Here is a 22,064-nt window from a genome sequence, read left to right as displayed (position 1 = left end):
TTACCAACAAATTTTGGCGGGAACATTTCAAGCTATAGGGCACACAACTCCAACTAAGTACTGCCTATCATCCAAAAATGATGGTCAAACATAAGTGATCAAAAAATGTTTGGAGACCTATCTGAGGCTACCTTTCGCTGAATGGTGGTATAATACTAACTATCATGAAGCCACCAAGATGAATCCATATGAGGCAGTGTATGGCCAACTCCCACCTTCACTAGTACAAGAAGTTGATCAACTCCTACATAACAGTGCCATCATGGTCACTCATATCAAAGATAATATACGTCAATCTTAGAACAAAATGAATCAATAGGCTAACCAACATCATTCTGAGTGATCATTTCAAGAAGGGGATCAGGTATTCTTATAACTCCAACCATATAAAACATCTCTCAAAGGAAAGGGCTTCCAGAAACTAGCACCAAAATTCTATGGGCTTTATAAGATACTTTAGCGCATAAGAGTAGTCACTTACAAACTTGCCTTTCCATCTACTTCAAAATTCCATATAATCTTCCATGTATCATGCCTCAAGAAAGCGGTGGGGAACAATTGTAGGGTTCAAACAAGTCTACCTAAATTGGATGAGGAAGGCTCACTTTGGCTCCGACTAGAATAGGTCCTCAATACTCGTGAGAGAAATCTCCACGACTACACAATCAAGGAAGTCCTCATCAAATGGAAAGATGCCTATCTAGAAGATGTGACCTAGGAACCAACCACTATTCTTCAGAAGTTTCCATATCTTCAGCCTTGAGGGTAAGGCTGCTTTTGATGGGGGAGGTCATGATAGGGTCCAACCCTAACCCCTTTATTTATGTAATAATCCCAAGGGGTCGAGTCAGAGTCATAGTTAGTTAAAGAGACAATAAAGCCCGTATTGATAATAAGTGTAAGTGGTTGATCCACATTATAGAAAAGGGACCACAATTAGTTGTAAATGGGCCATAGCTAATAAATAAAGTGGTTAACCCATTTTATGCAAGGGAACACTAGTAGTTAGGGTTGTGGATGTCATTAAGCTATGAATAATCTTAGTTAGTAAGGGAAAGATCACCAAGTGTTATTGTAATTGAGCTCTGCTCTATTGGAGGTTCCCCCTCAAAGCGGTAAGCGAACATTGTAATCTGCTTTTGAATAGTAAAATATCTTATAGCTTGTCTCATTTCATGTGATAATTCTGTGTTTTGGGCTATATATCTTCATATTTATGGTATTCTAGATTTCTCATAGGTCAAGAGTATAACAATGTTAATTTTAATAACCCAAATTACTAGCAATTTAACATCTAGCAAATTACTATTGGGAATCACAATTGTTGTTAGGCTAAAACATGCAGGTTGTAGTCAATGATCACATTTCTAGAGATAAGAATCCATGAGAGTTGGTTAGTCCATGTCATGAAACACACGGTGAGCGTTGGTTTATCCAATGTCCAACAATCTCCCCCCCAACACGAGCTAGGTGTGTATCGAACTCGTGACCCACGCTTTGATACCACATATTAGGAATCACGACTGCCTTTAGACCAAAACCCACAGGTGTTAGTCATCTCATCGCTAGAGATAAGGATCCATGAGAGGTGGTTAGTCCATGTTGTGAAATAGGCGAGGAGTGTTAGTTTATCCAATGTACAACAATTACTTGTCTCGGTTAAACTGACCATGCGATGGAGTACTTAGCCTTAACTAACTAACCATGCATTAGTGAAAAGCTCATGCATGAATAAGCATTACATTCTATTAGCCTCATACACTTGAAGCACAAATTTCATAGTCATTACTATAGGGTTAGCATGCATGAGTGGATTGATGAGCTAGTGGTGCACGTATAATTGGAGTCTGGTAGATAACTGAAGTGCAAATGATGCAAAACTCAAGTATAAGTGTCCTTACTTGATGTCTTTTTCACTTGTTCGTCTGTCATTTCATTGGTTCGGGAAATATTTTCCATGGATGGATAAATTTATCCATTGGTTGAGTCGTTTTCTCTTTTCTGGTCATAATTATTTTTCAAAAATAAAACCCACAGTGACTAGGGCTCATGAGTAGGTTTGCAAATTTGATGGATCTATTTTGCATTGATGCTTCGTGTATGTTTTCCTTGAGATTGATAGTTGCAGTTGCGGTGAGTTTCACTCTCATTTCAAATAATTTAGCAAAAAAAATGAGTGCCAAGAAAGAGAGGGAGAACCATGTTTTCATGGCCAAGTTAGACAAGTAGGCCAAGCATTATGATGGGTTTAATTCCCCCTCTAGTCAGGTTTTGTTCTCTAGAGACACGTTAGCATGGGTGGAAAAAAATGAACATGTTGAAAATCATGATGAGTAATTCCTATAAGCCCAAAGGGGCAAGAAAATTTGAATATCTTGATATGGACATGACCAGTGGTAGTTTTTATGATTCAACTCTGGGTCTTACCCTGAACATTCATTTGAAGTTACCATTTCACCAGTTGTCATTGAAAAAAAGGTTGGTAGGTGAATGGATAAGCTTGCAAATAAGGTTGTCTCCCTAAATAAGACAAGGAATTCACATTAGTAATTAGGGACCTTGGGGATAGGGTAATGCAGATTAATGGAGAAGAAATCACCATGTCACTACCTAGTTAGTGTCTCACTACTACACATCATCCTAGGTGGCATCCACTCTTAAATTATACTTACTAAAAACAAAAAGATGCTAAAAATAGAAGATGATACCGAATGTTAGGTAAGGTATAGTAGATGAAGAAAAGTGATCATATGTGGACCTAATGTTGGAGAAATACTTTGGGCTACAATTTTTGGGATTTGTATAGAGGAGCACCGCACAAAAGGGTACCATGCTAGAAGGTCAGCCAAGGGTCAGCACATAGAAATATACAGAATCATGAAAACCGCTAGGATTATTTTGTGAATAATTTATGAACAACATAAACTTATTAGAAGAAAATCAGTGTGTAAAATTAATAATTAAAGTGTATACGATTTGAATCAATCAAATTGGCCAAGGAATGAAGCTTGGGTGTGTAGTATAGTGAATCAAGACAATTTTGACCTACTTCACAGAAATGCACGCCCAACATTCATTTCGAGGCCAAATTGAATTATTCATCTTGGAGAGTATTTTTTTACTCATAAGTAACATTAACACAACTAAATTTTTCTAATTTAGTGATCTAAAGGTCGAAGTTAATGTAAATGAAAGTGTTGGAGAAATCGCATTTCACAGTGTCACCCCAAAAGTGTCAATAGTTTGTCAATAACATAGCATTACTGGAAGAAAATTAGTGTGTAAATTTACTAATTAAATAGTATAAAATTTTAATCAATCAGATTAGCCAGGAAATGAAGCCTGAGCATTCATTTTAGTGAATCAAGGCAATTTGGGCCTACTTCACAAAAATGCATGCCCAGTCTTCATTTCAAGGACAAATTGAATGATTCAAATTGAAGAGTATTTTTTTACTCATAAGTAACATTACTACAATTAAATTTTTCTAATTTAGTGATCTAAATATTGAAGTTAATATAAATGAAAGTGTTTTAGTAATCACCGTTCACAGTGTCACCTCAAAAATGTCAACAATTTGTGAACACCGTGCAATAATCATAATTCACGGTGAACCCCCAAAAAGTGTCATTAGTTTGTGAACAACATAAACTTACATGAGAGAAAATTAGTGTGTAAAATTACTAATTAAATATTATAGAATTTGAATCAATTATATTGGCATATAAATGCATCATATGTGTGTATTTTGGTGAAGCAAGGAAATTTTGGATCACTTCACAAAATGCACATCCAACCTTCATTTTAAAGTCAAATTGAATGATTCAACTTGGAGAGAGTTTTTTAACCCATCAGTAACATTAATACAATCAAATTTTTCTAATTTAGTGACTTGAAGTTCGAATTTAATGTAAATGAAAGTTCTGCAATAATCGTAGCTCACAATGTCCCCCCAAAAGTGTCAACAGTTTGTGAACAAAAAAAATTTCCTAGAAGAAAGTTAGTGTGAAAAATTACTAATTAAATAGCATACAATTTGAATCAATTAGATTGGACAAGAAATGAAGTATGAGTGTTCATTTTAGTGAAGCAAGGTAATTTTGGCCCGCTTCACAAAAATGCATACTCAACCTTCATTTCAAGGCCAAATTGAATGATTCAATTTGAAGAGTATTTTTTTACTCATAAGTAACATTTTTTTTTTCGTTAGTTAAAAAATATTCTGTTATATTATCAGGAAAATAAAAAATACACGAGGTTTGTCAATGACCCTCTCGACTTCACTACAATCAGATTTGTTAGCTAGGAGAACCAGAATATAGTGCATAAGATTTTTCCATTCATCCTTTATTTCTAGAGGGCTAGACAACCATACATACAAAAAAAGAGACAAAATAAGTAAACATCTTGTAGAATGCATATCAAGGTGGTGGCTGGGGAGGAAAGTTAGCAAACCTACCATTGGGTCATGTACTTCATACGCGTGAAATCAATATTCTCCATTATGGCCTCAAGTTCATGCAAGTGGTCAATAGTCTGCCATTGGATTTTGCACACATTATCCAATTCTTCCATGAAATCTATCTTGCTATATTGAATATCGTTCTGTTGTAGCAGCTACAACCACCCTCCAAAATTTTTCCTTAGCTTCGTTTTGGAGCCTCCCTTCCAACTTTTCATAGCAGCTTGCCTTGCTTCATCAAGTTCACAAGCTTCATGGTTTTTCTAGCACAAAGGTAACCTGTCGATCACATCTCTATGCATTCCCTCATGGTCTAATCACCCAGACTTGATCCAGTTGCAAGCTGAGCAACTCCCTCAAGAAATTGCGCAATTCGAGAGGGAAGCCAACATTCCTTTCAGGAATTGAACAATCCTAACTTGTAACCTACTAGACTCCAAAATTGGGCAATTCTGCCAGTCAGCTCTCACAGAGAAAATAACAAAATTTTCCCCAGCAAGGATGCTCAGCCCAAAATTTGCGCAAATCTGGGTAGCAGTCAACTGCTCTACCCAACAATTGCATAAATCTCTCAGGCAGCTAGCCCAGCTCCTAGCCAGAAATGTGCATTTTCTCCTATCAGTCGAGTAGTCTCTTGCATGTGCAACTGAGTTGGTCGGTTCCCTTTGGGACCAAGAAAAACAGATATGCATGCATGGGCTGCTTCTCCCAAGGTAGCATGTAAAGGAATCGCTTGTTTTAGGGATCTATTTTTGGTAGTTGGAGGTTACATGCAAGGATCATTTCAAAAACCTCTCACCAAGCGTCACTTTCCCTAGATTTGTGGCATGCACATCACAACTTCAATGTTATCAAAACTCATAAACCAGATACTGCAAAGCTCATTCCTCACATCAACCTTGTATCTCTGACATCTCACATCACATCTAGGAGTGTCGGCACATTCAACTCAACTATTTTGGAGTAAGCCCACTTTCCATAACTTGTGTTGTGTTTCTATCGCTTTTTGTGTTTTCGCTTGTATGCGTAGTGTTTTCTTGATTTATTTGAATGCTTGTTATCATTTACTTGTATATTAGCTTGTCCTAGCACTCTTTCAGTTTTCATTGTTATCTCACTGTTGTGGCATGCATGAAACTATTTTTCACGAAGGGTCACTGATTCAACAACTCACCTCACCTACATGCATGTTGATCTATTTACTGAATCTTTCATTCATGTTTGCATCCACTGACAATCACTTCTACTTTCACTAAGTGTCACTATGCATCCATTATCATATTTGCTTTCAGTTTCCTATCGGCAAGTCGGATGAACCTTGATCTAGACTCTACCTTCACTAAGACCACTTTGCACAATTGGGGGAAGGACGGCTCTATCTTCCTATCCAGAAATGTACATTTCTACCTAGGAATTGTCCTCCAAAACTATTTTGTGCATTTTTGAGGGATAGTGATTATTGGCCCAAAAAATTGTGCAATGCAGTCACTCAGCCTGCAGCCATTGCCAGCTGAGATTACGCATTGTGAAATTCTAGCAGTCAATAGCCGGACTAGACTGTGCATAGCATAGTTCCAGCAGTCAGCTAGTCTCCCAGAGCCCAGAGTACACCTTTCGCAGTCTTGGTGTCAATCTCCTAACCTCTCAGCCGAAATTGCGCAACCTTCATGATTAGCCACACAGGTATATTGAAAGTCAGTTCTCAAGTTCATTTTGGTTTTTGACTAACATATTTCTTGCCATGAGTGTTTCCATGTCTCCAAGTGTTGCAGGTGTTCATCTACCTCTGAGTAGTGCATGTACAATGGTTTCCAAGAGGGCAGAGTCGAAGACACCATTCTAAGCACACCTGGAGATGCAATCAATCAAATGACTATGAGCTTGCCTACTCACAAAGATATCAAGTTGTTCATATAAAAGAACATCAAGTTATCACATCAAGAGAAATGATGAAAAACAGTTGAAGGCAACATACCAAACATAGCAAATGCAACGAACATAATGAATGCAGCGAACACATTGAATGCAACGAACGCGGTGAGTGCAGTGAACACAACGAATGCAACAAATACAATGAATGCAACGAATGCAAGAGGAAGGTTGTTGACAACCCAGAGGTGGAAAAAAGTTGTAAGATCAAGAAAATCCACTGATGATGAAAGCAACTTTGGAGACTCGGGCTATGAAGTAACAACGCAACATGAAGATCGCGTGAAGATATAGAATGTAACAAAGAAGGAGTTTCATGCACTGAAGCAACAAATCAAGGAAGAACATGAAGCTACACATACAGATGAATGAGTTGCAACAAGAACAGGAAGGGAAATGGGCGCAACATGCGCTCACAGATGAAACTGTGCTTGTACAACTTAAATATCCATCTAAGCAGCTGGCACAGAGTAGACATGGTGAGCAATTTTGTTGATTTCATGCAAGGGACTTAGTGGCATGCATGTTATTGTGCACACACATGTGATCCCCCTTCATCACACTTGCCAAGATGAACACATGAAGAAAGTCCAACTAGAGTTGAACATGTATTTCAGCAAGTTGATGCGCATGACCGCAAATACACATTTGAAGATCACTACGGACACTATGCATAAGTGTGTTGCTGGTTCAGTTGCACCGAATAAGACCATGCTCATTTTAGCAGATGAGTTGGATGAAGGAGCCAAACCAATGCACCGGTTACAATAGAGGCAAGAGTCTACTTTAGCAAGATGTCACCATGGGCTACATGCACTCTGTCATGGACGACTAAGCTTAGCATCAACTCACCACCTTCACCATCACAAGCATGCCAAAGAGTTGGTCTCATCATAACGAACCGAGTGTCAGTGATGTCTTGCATAGCTTACTCAAGCCATATTGTCCCACATGAGTACATGTCCATTATAATGTAACGTCATGTCAAGTGTACGTCAAGTGTCAATAGTTAGATGTAACAATCATAGAGTAGGTGAAGAGTCATGAGGGTAGCTGAACTACCATAAAGGGGAATGTCAAGGGTCACCCCACCCTTCGCTATAAATAGGACCTCATAACTCATTGTATAGGCTTTTAGTTAGCCAAGCTTCTGATAAGACTATCTTGGAGAAAGCTTGGACAATATTGTAATGCACCTTAGCTTCTCCACTACACAGAGCTAGTACATCTATTTGGAGGAGAAAGTGGATGTGGTTGTAATGTTCCATTATTGGGGCTAGTTGGTTTACATGGATGTATTGTATGATTGGAACTTACACTTCTTTATATAATAAGAGCCAGCACATTTTCATGCATATTTTGCTATTGTAGTTGGACTGTTCTAGTTGCTTAGCAATGTATGTTGTTTTACTTACATAGTTCTGTATGAACTACTTTGTATGAAATTACATGAATCTTGTTGCAAATGTGATGTTAGTTTAACCATCACTTTGGATTTTCGGTTGACCTGCTTTCCATCTTGTGATGCATCTTCGCTCGTGTGTTCCCTTCCTAGTTGAGTACTGTTACAAGTTGCCAAGGGGCACACTCATCTCACCCCCGTGTGTTAGAACCTTTCATACACCTTCCTTGACTCACTGCAGCGGTCACACCCTTGCTATTGACAAAGTTATCTTACTTGCCTCTATGCGACATCACGGTTAAGGCATTTATTTACGACCCACTGTTGGGACTCCTACACCAAATGGTTTGAGGTCTAATTGGGACTTCTTACTGGGGAGATCCCCTTACATATTTCTGGGTCCAACATCATCAAAAGTTTGGTACTAGAAGGAGGGCCAGATGACAAGATGAGTCCTCACATCTATTTTGAATCTCTACACATCTATCATGACTCACTGCCGAGATACTCTTCCGGAATGTATGTCTTATGGAAATGATTTCATCGTCCCGAAAAAGCTCTTGGATAACTTGTCTCATAAAATATTTGATGGTGGAGGCTACGTAGCGTTGGTAAGGCATGCGGTCGATGTTGTAGGCTCATGTGAAAGACATGGATTCTTTGAAGAATACATGAGCTATGCACTGTTCATCTACACAGTTCAAGGGCACCCAATGCACTGGTGTACCATGTTGACCGAAAAATCTATTCATTCTCTTTCTCATCTGGTCACATAGATAGACCGCGCTTTCAATCACTTTAACTATAAAGCACTCAACAAAGAAATTATGCAATTATGAAAAGAACCCGATGAATCCATTGAACAATTTCACACACACTTTTTTAACCTTGCATACTGATTCCCAGAATATGATATAGATTGGAAATTTCTTGATGGAAGATTTGAGTATCTTCTTCACGTATCCGAGACCCACTCAACACAGTTCAGTGGTGGAGCTACGAAATCATAGGCAAGCATAGTTGATGTCACAAGTGACTGTGGGAGATGAAGCACACACCTCAGTTGAACTGTCACATCCTCCCACCCCACTTGCTCTTGAGATTTGCACAGACTTGGCTTGCAAGCTTGTTGGTTGTCACGTCGACTCGTTCCCTTGACCTCCATCCTCACGTTCTGTTGATCCTCCGGATTATACTATCTTGTGTTCACCCATTCTGGACTCCTCACTTGTTGTGAACGAGGATCAAGATGTTGATGGAGTTCATGTTATGCAGCCAACCTGTGCCATTATTCATGATGAGTGTGTGCGGGAATCTAAAGAATAGCTCGCTATGAAGGATTAATCCCTTCCAGCCGCACCTCATCCACTTGATCTTTACATCCCTTGTGATTATACCACTGTTGATTTCTCCTGTGAAAAATCATTTCTGGATGCTTCTACTTCTGATCATTCACAGGATACCTTGGATGTCATTCTATCATTACAGTGCGGAGAGAACACATCTTCCTTGCAAAATCCATTCAATCTATAATTTATCTTTCTTGAAAACATAGAGAGTGAAAATATTTGCTTCCCATTTTCCCCTCTTCCTGAGTCATCAAATCATGAGGATGTTGACGAACATCTCTAATTTTCTGATCTTAGTTGTCGTGATATATTCACTTCCTCATCCGGTCACAATGTTGATTCAACCATTGTTAATCTATCCAAGGCACTGGTCTACGATGATCTATTTGTCAATGAATTTGAAAGCCCCATGACTGTCGAGGAACTTCAACCTGAGGTGATGGTTATGTTAGGTCCTCATTGTCCTGAGGTTGGCTTCTCTTTTGGGTAGGAAATTGTTGAAACATTCAAGGCTCCTCATCACTCTCTTGTTTGCACTAAATATAAACCGAACACCTAGCTTTCGCTTCCTCGACTCGAGCTACACAATCCCATCTCTCATGCATTGGAGGAATCTTACACAGAAAGCACAGATGCACAACACAAGTGGTCTACCTTTCTCATGTTTTCTTTCATGTCACAGTCAAGAGAATGCATACACTCAACATCTACATGTAGTGTAGCACAACATCATCGCAGCACCACTGAAAGCATGCCATGCACTTCAACTCATCTTTGTTCTGTGGTCACTTGTAAGCTTGGAGTGTGTTCGTCTTCAATGTTACATCTTTCTTGCTTGCTGGTTCGCACATCTGTCTTGTTCGCGAACCATGCCTTCACCAACATGGGTCAACCAATGTGCTAGTGGCTGCATTGGAAGTATCACTTCACGTGAGATGACCCATGCACTGTTAGCTTAGGAGTAGGAGTAGTGTTTGCTTGCATGCTTGTTTTCTTACTTGTTTTGTTTGTTTATTTGTTTGATTGGTTGTTTTCTTTCTTTCTTTTCTTTCACTTTCACTTTCACTTCTGCTCTTGCTTTTCTTTGTTTCCTGTTAGTTTTCTTGTTTCATTCGTAGGTTAGTTTCGCATGAAACCATGTATGACTCTTGAAACGAACTGGGTGAAGTACAAAAGGGCTTGTACAACTATCACTACTTGGTTATCTGTCATCTTTCCTCTATATGAAGAACTTGTTACTTTTATTCCATGATACATCGAAGGAAAATACATACTGTTCGAAGTGAACCTTGGTGAAAACACAACGCTTGCGTGCTAACTAGTGTCACCTACTCTAGTTGGTTGTTTTTGGGTTAACCCTTGTTAGCTTAGTCAAGTAGAGTAAGGTGAGGGGGAAAACCTTATCAAGCACATCATAGGTATAACAAAATACTTCTCTACTGGAACAGCCTCTTATGCTCTCAATAAGTTAGGATCCCTCTTCTACCTCTAAAATGAATAAGTGCTATGCATAGCTACAAAAATGAAAAAAGTGAAAAAAGTTTGCAAAAATTAAAATGGATAAGGCCAAAGAAGGGAAAGGCTTCTTGCACAGAGAGGTGATGCATGTAACTCTACTCGGGTACTGACCAAGCTCACTGGCAGCAGAGCCATGCTTGTGTTCCTATGTGACTCTACTGGGGTACTATCTAGGTTTTCTGGTAGCGGAGCAAAACCCGAGATGAAACTAATACTTTGATAGCTATCCTGCTTGTGCACCAATATAAACCTCAACCCCAATCGAAAAAAGTGTGTTGACTTGGCTTGGAATGTGTTTCAATCGACCAAGATTTTGGCAGATGTTACATCTTACAATCAAGCTAGTGTGAAACCAACAGGAGATGAGAATTGCACAATACTTCTAGAGGTGTTAGACGTTGTTTTCACGAACAAGGTCCATTCAGAGAGATGGAGTTATACCAATGTGTCGCCAAGTGTTGTAGCAGCTACAACCACCCTCCAAAATTTTTCCTTAACTTCCTTTTGGATCCTCCCTTCCAACTTTTCACAGCAGCTTGCCTTGCTTCGTCAAGTTCACAAGCTTCAATGTTTTACTCACACAAAGGCAGCTTGTCGATGATAGCTAGATGCATTCCCCTCAAAGAATGATCACCCGGACTTGGTCCAGCTACAGGCTAAGCATCTCCCTCAAGAAATTATGCAATTCTGGAGGGAAGCTAGCCTTCCCTCTAGAAATTATGCAATCTTGACTGGTAGCCTATTGGGCTCTAGAATTGCGTAATTCTTCCAGTCAACCCTCATAGAGAAAATTGCATAATTTTCCTCAGCAAGGTTGCTCAGCCTAGAATTTACGTAAATCTGGGCAACAGACAACTACTCTACCTAGAAATTGCATAAATCTCCTGGGAATCCAATCCATCTTCCAGCCAAAAATGTTGGGTTGTGTAATATCTTTCCATGAACAGGCCACATAGTTAACCGGGGGGTTAGACGGGGGGCAGAGCCCCTCCTTCGTTGTGCCGATTGCGTAGCAGGGGGATCACAGGGGGTTTGAGGGGTGCAGGTAACCCCACTCTATGAGGTTCAAGGCAACACCCCGAAAAATTTTGTTTTTGGACCCTATATTAGGTTGGATAGACCTACCTATGGTTTTGTGCATGATTTCGCACATGGTTTTGGATGCGATGGTTTTAAATCCATGGTTTTGGACGTGATCGTTTTTGGTCCATCGTATTCGATGATTCGGCATGTATAAACATGTATTGTAACATTGGAAGGATCATAATGAAAAATAAATCTGGTGGTCCATTTTTGGGATCCAGGGGAAAATCTCGGTGTATATGTGTTTTATGTGTTATGCTCTTGCATTGTTTATTTTCTGTGTTTTAGAATTCGTATGTAGGTAATTTCTGTACGGTGTTAAAACCTACATTTGGTATCAGAGTTGTTTTGGCTTCAATGGGATGCCTTTGTTTTTGAGGGGTTTCGCTCGAGCCTATGGTAGGCCCTGTTCAGTGGGAGATCTGCGAGATCGATTCTAGTGGTGAAAGAAGATGGCAAGCAGTGGAAAGATATAGATCAAGAAATTTAATGGTCAGAGTTTTGAGTTGTGGAAACTCAAGATGGAGGATCTGTTGGTGGATAAAGATCAGTGGATCGTGGTAGATCCAAGTACCGAACCAATGGGAGTGTCTGATGAAGAATGGAAGAAGTTGGATTGGAAGGCAAAGAGCATAATATGATTGTATGTCTCAGATTTAGTATTGTTTAATGTATCAAGGGAAGCTACAACGAAGGCTTTGTAGGACAAGTTAGGGACTTTGAACCAATCTAAGTCTCTGGTGAATACAATGTTCCTATAGAAAAAGTTGTATAACCTGAGGATGAAAGATGGAGACTCGGTGACAGAGCATATGAATGCATTTAATACTCTGCTAAGTTAGTTATTATCTATTGATATTAAAATTTCAGATGAGGATAAGTGCATTAGTTTTTTGTGTTCTCTACCAGATTCGTGGGATAGTCTAGTTATTGCAATAGGTAGCAATGAAACTGCCTTGCAGTTTGATGAAATAGTCTCATCCTTGCTAACAAAGGAGATGAGACGAAAAAATATAGAGAGCCAAAATTGTGATGCCTTGTTTGTACGAGGACGGTCCTAGAATAGAAGCAAAAATAAGTCATCGAGTGGGAGATCTAAATCTAGAGGGAGATCTAAATCTCCAAGAAAACCTGTAAAGGTGGTTTTCCGGAAATGTGGAAAGGAAGGGCACTACAAAAGGGATTGTAAATCTGAAGCTACTAACAAAGGAAAGGTACCTGATGATGCTCCTTCTGCATAGGTGAAGACCACCTCAGACAGAAGGTGGGGATGTGTACTTGGCTTCTTCAAGTACACATGTAGATCATGAGGCATGGTTGATTGACTCAGGTGCATCCTTTCACTACACTCCCCATAGAGAGTGGTTCTACGAGTATGAGAAATATGATGGTGGTGATGTCTTCTTGGGGGATGACAAGAATGATAGAATCGTTGGTCGCGGAAAAGTAAAGTTGAAGTTGCAAGGTGGAAGGGTTAGAACACTTCCAGGTGTTCTGCATATTCCTGCATTGGCCATAAATCTAATTTCTGTAAGCAAGTTGGATGATGCAGGTGTAAAAATAGTGTTCGAAAAGGATACCTGCAAGATGGTTCAGGGGGTACTGGTATTGATGCGGGGAGTTTGAATTGGAACTATGTACAAGCTGCAAGGTAGCACTGTTGTTGATGGGTGCAACAGTTCTGCGGTTCCTGAAAGTGGTGCAAAAAATTTAGTGGTCTCTAGAGAGAAGACCATGATGTGGCATCAAAGGCTTGGACACATTGGAGAGAAGGGCCTACGAATACTTCATGGTAAAGGCATGGTAGAAGGTATGAGTAATTGCTCTTTGGATTTTGATTTCTATGAAAATTGTGTATATGGGAAGCAGAATCAGGTGAGGTTCCCTCTAGTGGTAAGAGGGTGAAACAAATATTAGAGCTTGTGCACAGTGATGTGTTTGGACCTGTGAAGGTTCCATCACTGGGTAAGTCTATGTACTATGTATCATTTATATATGACTTCTCAAGGAATACATGGATATATTTCTTTAAGAATAAATCTAAAGTCTTTGACAGGTTTAAAGAATTTAAGGCTCTGGTGGAAAACTAGATAGAGAAGAAGATAAAGGTGTCGAGGACAGATAACGGTGGAGAGTTTTGCAGCAAGGAATTTGAAGAATTCTGTAGGAAGTGTGGGATAGCACGGCAGAAGACTACTCCATACACACCTGAACAAAATGGAGTTGCAGAAAGAATGAACAAGACATTGATGGAAAGGGAAAGAAGCATGCTCAGTGGTGCTGGGTTAGGACAGGAATTCTGGGTAGAGGCAGTGGAGACAACATGTTACTTGGTCAACATATCACCTTCATCAACATTGGAGGATAAGACTCCACAAGAGGTATGGACTAGTAAGAAACCCTCTCTTTCACATTTGAGGGTATTTGGATGTGATGCATATGTACATCTTCCAAAGGAGAAAATAACCAAGTTGGATAGTAAATCTGAAAAGTTCATCTTTATTGGGTATAAGGATGGTTTAAAGGGTTATAAGCTTTGGAACCCAGTAACAAGGAAGGTTATGTACAACCAAGATGTGGTGTTCAAAGAGGTGAAATATGTTATTAAACATGAAGTCCAACCAAAGGAACCTGAGAAGATAGAGTTTGATCTTAAGGAGGAAGAATCAGACTCTACAGCAGAGGAGGAATCAGAAGACGAAGAGCCACAAACTTTGGGTGTGAGAAGATTAGTTCGAGAAAGAAGGCATCTAGAAAGGTATAGTCCATCTGCTTTCTATTCAAATTTTGCTTTATCTGTTACTAATGATGATCCCATAACTGTGAAGGAAGCAGTAGATTTAGAGGATGGAAAACTCTGGAAAGAGGCCATGGTTGATCAAATGGCATCTTTACAAAAAAATGAGGCTTGCGATCTAGTGGAGTTGCTGGTTGGAAGGAAACCCATTAGGAGAAAATAGGTGTTCAAGAAGAAGACAAATGTACAAGGAAAGGTGGAGAAATACAAAGCTCGCTTGGTAGCAAAAGGTTATTCTCAGGTGCCAGGAATTCATTTTGGTGATATTTTTTCTCCTGTTGCCAAGGTAGCTTCTATTAGGTTAATTTTATCTGTTTCTGATGCTTTTGATTTTGAGGTACAACAGATGGATGTGAAGAGAGCATTTTTTCATGGGGATCTAGAAGAGTAGATCTACATGAAGCAACCTAAAGGTTTTTTGGTGAAGGGTAAAAAATAAATGGTATGAAAGTTAAAGAAGTCTCTATATGGGTTAAAACAATCACCAAGGATGTGGTATTAGAAATTTGATACATTTATATGGGGACTTAGCTTCACCAGAAGAAAAGTAGATCATTGTGTGTATTTTAAATTAATTGGTGACCGTGTTATTTATCTGGTCTTGTATTTGGATGATATGTTGCTGGTTGGAAAGGACAAAGAAATTATCCAGGATTTGAAGACCCAATTTTCCTCCAAATTTGACATGAAAGATCTTGGTGCTAAAAACTATATTTTGGGCGTGGAAATTAAAAGAGACCAGGAAAAGAGGAAGCTCTGGTTAAACCAGAGGAAGTGTGTCGAGACAAAACTGTAGAGATTTAATATGTAGGATAGTAAACTGATGAAGGTTCCTATTCCTGTAGGTGTGAGGTTATTTGCTGAACATTGTCCCAAGACACAAGAAGAGGAAGAGGACATGTCCCATGTTCCATATGCAAGTGCAGTCGGTAGTCTGATGTATGCAATGGTCTGTACTAGACTAGACATTGCACATGCAGTGGGAGTATTAAGCAGGTTTATGTCAAAACCAGGGAAGAAGCACTGGAAAACAGTGAAGTGGGTTTTCAGGTATTTGCGTGGCAGTAGTGATTATTGTTTGTGCTACCAAAGAAGACTAGGATTGGATAGAGTGTTGGATATTCATGGATTTGTTGATGCATACTGGGCTGGAGATCTGGATTAGAGAATACCTACAAGTGGGTATGTGTTTAACCTTTTTTGAGGTGCAGTCAGTTGAATGAGTAAGAAACAATCTGTAGTGGCACTATCAACTACAGAGGCAGAATACATGGCAACCAATCATGCAGGCAAGGAAGCAGTTTGGTTGTATAGATTGTGTTCAAGTATGGGGTTAGTACAGGGAGCTATAAGGATAGACTATGACAGCCAAAGCGCAATTTTCTTGGCAAAGAAACCTGCATATCATTCAAAGACAAAGCACATTGATGTTTATTATCACTTTGTGATGGATATGATAAAAGACAAAAGGGTGTTGCTGGTAAAGGTGGACACTTTGAAGAATACTACAGATGCATTGACAAAATTTGTGAGCCTTGAGAAGTTCTCTTGGTGTAGAGAAACAATGGGTGTTCTAGGGTGGGATAAATGACTAAGCTCTCTCGTGGAACCCTGTGGAAAGAAAAAAACAAGTGGGAGAATGTTGGGTTGTGTTATATTCTTTCCACTACTAGCCCACGTAGTTAACCAAGGTGTTAGAGGGGGGCAGAGCCCCCCCCTTCGTTGCGCTAATTTCGTAGTGGGGGGATCACAGGGGGTTTGAGAGGTGTAGCTTACCGCACTCTATGGGGTCCAGGGCAGTGACCTGGAGAATTTTGTTTTTGGACCTGTTGTCGCCAGAAACAACCCCCCCTTCTTATTTAGTGTTAGTAATAAAACTAAATAAGTGGGGACCCTTATTCAAAAAACGTAAAAAAATCAATTAAAGCTTGTATTTCCTTTTTAATAAAATTTACTATCATAAACTTAGAAGAATACCATCAAACATCTAAAAAGAATTAAGTTTTATGATAAGTTAGAAGGAAATCACTCCTTAAAAGCACATCACATCGCAAAAAGGGTAAAGGATACCTTCTCACAAGCAGAATTTTAAAAATGCAAAATCGCAATGCGAAATCACGCATGAAAAACCCTCATCGCATCGCATGCCTTAAACCTCACCTACGTTGAAGTGCCTTAAAATGCCGATATGCAATGGCGCATCTCACGAATCGCATTTCACAGAAAACACATTAACGGATGCTTGCCAAACGTAAAGGATTTGTGATTTTGCGATATTACGATCTGCGATACTGCAATCAACGATATTGCAAAGCAAATCGCAAAATTGCCTTATCGTAGATTTGCACAGGCCGTTGTTCGAGAAATCTTTTTCCATAAACCAAGGCCTAGTAATGCGCATTTATGTTAATTAACGAGTTAGTTGGAAGTCATTAATGAAATATCGTTTTGATCTTATCAAGGAGCCAGTTCACGTAAGGTGATATCTTTTATATGTTTTTCGCATTTAAAGCTTTCCTGTCAACTTTTCTTATCGTCATTCTCACCTCATTTGTAAACTACAGGAGCGAAGAAATGAGAAGTATACAGAGCAGAGTTCAAGATATTATGGCAAAGAAGGGTAAATCCCCCAGTACTGAAGATAAAGAGATGACTCCCTTGTACACAGACACCACCTGCAACAAAGACACCGGTATCACTACTTGGGAAGGCATGTATAGTTTACTTGAGGAAGAAGATCCCAAGGTAATGGAGGTAACAACCACTTTAGGCTCACATGGGTCTTCTGAGGTGTCTATTATAGATCTAGCATGTTCATTCTTGCACAGGATAGCAGCGAGACCCAAAATTCTCCCGTATACGGACATGGTTAAATGAGTACTAAATAATGTTGATATCACGTATCAAAGCTCAGAACCAAGGACGTATAAAACCATTCTTTCTACAAAATTTAAGCTTTATATCCTCTAAACAAAATGTGCAAGAGGCGAAAATTGCATCAGGGAAGCCCGGATCAAGAAACGGAGGCAGTTTCCGATGCACGATCACACATCGCCAGGCAAAACCCCTTGAGATGGAAAGCCTCAAATTGCTCAGTCGCCTATAAGCACAGGAATTTGTAGGAAAAAGCGCTAAAGACGGAAAGTAAAATTGGAACTCAAAACCAGTAATATTTATCAGGTATATCATCAAGCGATATGTAGATATTTACCAAATGTGCAGTGTCTATAAACAAGTTGGAGACAGAAGGCTCAAGAAAAGGCAGAGTCAATCCAAAGGTTAACCAAGATGAATTGGGATTCTTACTGGGCGTACTTGGTAAAGCGACACAGCCAGTGTATGACTCTCAAATATGTCATCAATTCTGCCGAGAAGATGGTGCTAGCTCTTACTGATTCTGTTTTCACAGGACAGCTAAAATTGGAAGTTGGCCACCCAACTCTCCTCAAGAAAATGCTAAATGCTTGCGACTTCAAGGAGTAGATACATAAATAGTTAGTTAGTAGTTTTAGTTTTAGATTCAGTTTTAGTTTTAGTTTTGCTTTATTTTTTCCTGAAATGAGGACGGTCATTTAAGCCGCATCCTACATTTTTGTAATAAATTATTTTTAAAATTAGTTAGTAGTATTTAAACCCTTCTCATTTAGAGAAGGGTCCAGAAATTTGTCAAAAACTTGTCCTCTAAACATGCACTTTTGCACCCTCCGAGGAGGTTTTGATGAATGAATGGAACAGGATTTATTGATATCTGCGTTTAATATCTAATACTAATGTTGCACTTTTGTACTCTTAGTGGATGTTGGATTAAGAAGAAATAGATCATTATTGCTGGAGCTCATGAGTAGAACTAGTTATAAATGGTACTTTTATCTCTTAACTGTTTCTGCTTATGTGTTATGGTGATATTCATGTTAAGTTATTTATATATGAATGCTTAAATGCTTGAGTTATCATTTGGCACTTTTGTACGGTGATAGCCATTTATTTATGCTTAGTATATGAGTAGCATACTATGCGATATGTTTTTCACAACTGTTTCATCTAACTTTTTATATGAAATGGTTTATCTTTATTGAATTCTTTTCTCATAGCAGTTGAATGATATTTATTACCAACTGTCATTTGAAACCATTTTAGATCGCATAAGGGAAAGATTACATCCCGGGTTAGTTTAGAATTAGATATTTCTATTTATTAGATTACAATTGCATGTTAATAGATTAGATTTAGAATAAAGAAATTATTTTACTTAGAAATCATTAGTTAAGAAATATCAATTCTCAAGACACACACACATATTGGGAAACTGATCCCATATCTCCAGTCGGACACACTATACCAAACACAAAAGGAGCTATTAACTAAGGTCCAGACTGGGTGGGTATCCCCCTTGTTGTAGACCCTATTTTTGGGGCTTCAACATATTTGGTGCTAGAAGGAGGGCATGAACTGTGAATGACAAGTAAGTCTAAATCTAAATACCATTCTGAGAGTAAATTTCCCTCACCATCTCCCCCGACTTCTCCATTGTGCTTAGAATCTTTAAATCTTGAGCCAGAAATCGAAAGAACAACAACCACTGCCACAAACCTAATATTTCAGAGAAATATACTATTGAACCTCCTGAATTTGAATCTTTGATTCATAAAATTCAACGATTTTCAATATCACCTCAAAGATCTAATAAATCTCAAGGCAGTGTGACTTCGCAATATAATCCTGCTCATCCTCTCACCAGATTAAAGAGTGAAAAGTTTGGTATTGAGCCAACTGAGTTACCTCTACCTACAAGGAAGACAACGAAGGAATCACCTAAAGGGTCTGATAGTGAGACTCTTTCATCATCATCATCAATCTCAAATTCCCCACCGCGAAGTCAACCATCCACTTCTCCACTTCAAATCATCGTCCATCAGACCACTGGAACTTCCACATCTCCTTCTCAAACATTAGGAAATATAATATCCTCATCTTCCCAACCACAAGGATCATCTTCTGTACTTTCCCCTGTTAGCTATTCAATGATGGCCCAAATGCCATGGAATAACCTAGGGGTAGTCTTAATGCCTGCACCCTTCAGTCAAATACCGACCCATCTTGAAAAATGGTTGCCTAAATTTAATCTTGAAGCAGGCATGCTAGCGGAAGAACACATAAATAATTTTATGCTATCCATAAATCTCAACGGGGTCACTAATGAAGATGTTGGCGTTTGGCTTTTCCCTTACACGTTGCAAGGAGTAGCTGGATCATGGTATTTCTCATTACCATCCGGGTCTATTACTAGTTGGGACATCTTCCAAGCACAATTCTTAACTAAGTTTGGTGATGACAGGTCCACTACAACATTAATGAAGGACCTGTTTAACCTTAGATCTGAGTCAAAGGAACCTATCAAAGATTTCAACTCGCGTTTTAATAAACTATTGAACAAAATTCCCACAGCTTCTAAACTCAGTGAAGAAGTGTGAAGTGAATGGTATATCTCTACCTTACCATCAAACATAGCAATCTTCATGGATAGAGCTAACAAAAAAACTTTAGCTAACAATATGAAGGAAGCAATAGCAGTAGAGAAATGTATCATAGATCTAGAAAAGAAAAACACCGTTGAAGAATGTAAATCCAAAAAGGTTTCTTTCAAAGAAGATCCAAAGAAAAAACAGCCCAAAGACCCATTTGATTTAGAAGGATTGCAAAAGGTTTTGAAGACCATTTCTAACGAAATGGCTGATATAAAGAAACAAGTAGTAGAGAATTCTTCTAAAAAGCCTTATAAGCCTTATAGAAGAAATCCTCCGACTGATTCAAAGCCTCCTAACGCTATTACAAGTGCTGAATTAGAAGAAGAAGAAGAGGAAATTACTACCGATGTACCTACTAATGAAGAAGAAGCTGTAGAATTACAAGGTATGTGGGATTTAATCCTCCCCGATGAAGAGGATCAAGAGGCATCGCCAGTTAGTACTCGAAGTAGAAATCAACTCAATCCTCCTCAATCTACTATGAAGCCAAAGAGCAGAAGCTCAACGTCTAAGGATAAAGTCGCAGCTAAGAAAACGACATCCAAAGCGACTCAAACAAGCCCAGTCCAAACAGATTCACCAACTCCATCTAAAACATTGATTGTTTCGGATGAAATGGAGTATAACATCATAGAAGACATGAAGAAGACTAGGGCCAACATCACCTTTTATGAATTGAGCAAGTTAAAACATTAGCAAAAGCTCCTTTTGAAATAATTGCATGCAATACCATTTGCACCATTGCCCGCCACTGTAATTTCGCAAGATTCCCATGAGATGGGAAGACCTCCAAATACTGTGATTAACAAAGTTGATCCAAATGACATCGCTCTAATTGGAGGAAGGTCAAGATATCATACTCCGCCATTTCTTCTTAATTATGAAATTTTCAATAAAAAATTTCATAATTTTTTAGTAGATTTAGGAGCCTCATCCAATATTTTACCTAAATCAATTTGCGCAAAGTTGAACATTCAACCTCAAAAATCTGTTGTGCGCATAGTGCAGCTGGACCAATCGCAAGTTGAAGTGATCGGCGAATTAAATCAGGTTACCATAAGGCTGTCATCTAATCCAAAGGTATGTCAAGTTATCGATATTTTAGTTGGATACATTCCAGAATCCTATGGCTTAATTCTTAGCGGGAATTGGTTAGAAAAGCTTCATGGATATTTTGCAACTGATTGGTCACATATGTGGCTCCCTTATAATGGTAAGCCAAATTAGATAAAGGTTGAGCGAGAAAGACATCAGAAATACATAGTAACAGAATTGGAAGGAGTAAACAAACCGGTAGCATACAACAATAATATAATTGGCAACTATTCTGTTGATTCTTTCCTAGGAAATTTCAATGCTCACACTTCACCTTACTTAGAACATTCTGTTTTATCTCAAGTAGAAAAATTTTCTCAGACAGATAGTTCTAAATGTATTAATTTTATAGATAATCTTGTAAATAAATCTTTATTTTGGAAGTTATTTTTTGATGGTTCTAAGTCTAATGAAGGAGCAAGAGTAGGATGCGTATTAGTTAGCCCAGAAGGAAACAAAACTATGCTAACTTGTAGACTCGAGTTCGATTGCACCAATAATACTGCAGAATACGAGGCTTTAGTCCAAGGATTATACAAAGCAATTGGATTGAACATCAAGTATCTACAAGTCTTCGGAGATTCTGAAATTGTTATCAGACAGGTACGGAATACTATACATTGTCTATTAGGCCATTTAAAGCATTAACAATCTTTAGTACAAGATCTGACTGAACATTTTATAGCATTTAATATTTCATCAATTCCTAGAATCCAAAATGCTAGTGCCGACCTCTTAGAAAACGTGGCTTCCATGCTCATTCCCTCAGAAGACTTTAGCCCCGATAGATTTTCAATTGAATTAATCTTTAGACCCTCGATTTATGATAACATTACAAATTGGAGAATTTTCAATGATGATATTGATATTGTAAGCTTCCTCACCTCTGAGGGATCGTATACTA

The sequence above is a fragment of the Pinus tabuliformis genome, chromosome 9 (genome assembly GCF_031772625.1).
Source record: "Pinus tabuliformis cultivar Carrire ecotype Pingquan chromosome 9, CPIR1, whole genome shotgun sequence".
Classification (NCBI taxonomy): Eukaryota; Viridiplantae; Streptophyta; class Pinopsida; order Pinales; family Pinaceae; genus Pinus; species Pinus tabuliformis.
Note: the sequence above shows the minus strand (reverse complement) of the source record.